General features: G+C 46.2%; 2 protein-coding genes and 1 pseudogene across 2 annotated transcripts in view; all 3 read right to left on the bottom strand.

The window, feature by feature from the left end:
- On the bottom strand, positions 1-1,049 carry LOC108308087 (annotated as a pseudogene).
- Positions 1-1,411, bottom strand: part of FAM220A (family with sequence similarity 220 member A) — a 19,088-nt gene that overhangs the window by 2,917 nt on the left and 14,760 nt on the right. The window lies entirely within an intron of this gene.
- The window catches only part of LOC108308089 (small integral membrane protein 10-like protein 2A), a 17,886-nt gene that overhangs the window by 1,717 nt on the left and 14,758 nt on the right, over positions 1-1,411 (bottom strand). The window lies entirely within an intron of this gene.

Raw genomic sequence — 1,411 nt, forward strand, 5'->3', positions numbered from 1 at the left:
TTTAAGATTATAAAAACTTCCTCTTTAATCAAGGCTTATAACATGAACAGATTTTTTGAATAAAATGGAAAGTTTCCAGTACACTGAAACATAAATCCACAAGTCACCATACATACAACACCTGGCAGAAAAAAAACCAAAAGAAGTTTACACAATCCCTGTAACAGCCATGGTCTCAATCTCAGATGCTTCCTCCATCTGCCAAATGTGTTCTAGACACACAGCACACTTGCTTCTGAGGTCACAATCAGCTGAGGCTGTGGGTCTACAGAGCACTCATCTGGCTGGGCTATGGTAGTGGTGGCTCTCCTTAAGAAGCAAAGCAGTTACCAGCACATTCAAACAGTGTATTGAACATCTTTTAAATATCAAAGTGAGAAACAAGAAGGCAACACAATAATGTAATCAGAAAGATGTTAGCAAGTAAGGACAGCTGTGTAAAGCTTGAGGCTGAAAATGGCTTGCCAGCTTCATTTCTTCGGCTTCTTGGATAGTAGGCGCCAGAACAGTAAGATGTGAGGTTCTGGTTCACGGATCATATAATGGACTCAACCCTGACTCTGCTGAACACCAAGATTCCTCCATTCAGATTCAGACATCAAATGGGTTTTAGGGACCACCTTGGCTATGTCCTTGGGCAACATGACATGCCAATACTCAAACTCCTCATCGTTGAATTTGTCCGAATAGTAAATTTGTTTGTGCAACATGATCACTCCGTCTGCTAGCCTTCAGCCCCGCACCGCCAACCTCCAAGCAACTCCCAGCAGCACCAATTTTTGTATTTTTAATAGAGACGCGGTTTCACCATGATGGTCAGGCTGGTCTCAAACTCCTGACCTCATGTGATCCACCAGCCTCAGCCTCCCAAAGTGCTGTGATTACAGGTGTGAGCCACCACGCCCAGCCTGGTGCAGAACATTTCTTGGGCTTAGTTTCCCACCCTCTAATTAGCAAATAGAGGCTTTTTTTTTTTGAGACCGAATTTTGCTCTTGTTGCCCAGGCTGAACTGCAGCGGCACGATATTGGCTCACTGCAACCTCCGCCTCCTGGGTTCAAGTGATTCTTCCACCTCAGCCTTTGAGTAGCTGAAATTACAGGTGCCCACCACCACACTTGGCTAATTTTTTTTGTGTTTTTATTATTTAGTAGAGACGGGGTTTCACCATGTTGGCCAGGTGAAATCAGCCAGGCATGGTGGCAGGCATCTGTAATCCCAGCTACTCGGGAAGCTGAGGCGGAAGAATAGCTTGAACCGGGGAGATGGAGGCTGCAATAAGCCAAGATCATGCCACTGCACTCCAGCCTGGGTGGGTGGAAGAATCGCTTGAACCCAGGAGGTGGAGGTTGCAGTAAGCCGAGATTGTGCCATTGCACTTCAGCCTGGGCGACAGAGCAAGGCTCCATCTA

This window comes from Cebus imitator, unplaced genomic scaffold, assembly GCF_001604975.1.
Source record: "Cebus imitator isolate Cc_AM_T3 unplaced genomic scaffold, Cebus_imitator-1.0 Scaffold82, whole genome shotgun sequence".
Classification (NCBI taxonomy): Eukaryota; Metazoa; Chordata; class Mammalia; order Primates; family Cebidae; genus Cebus; species Cebus imitator.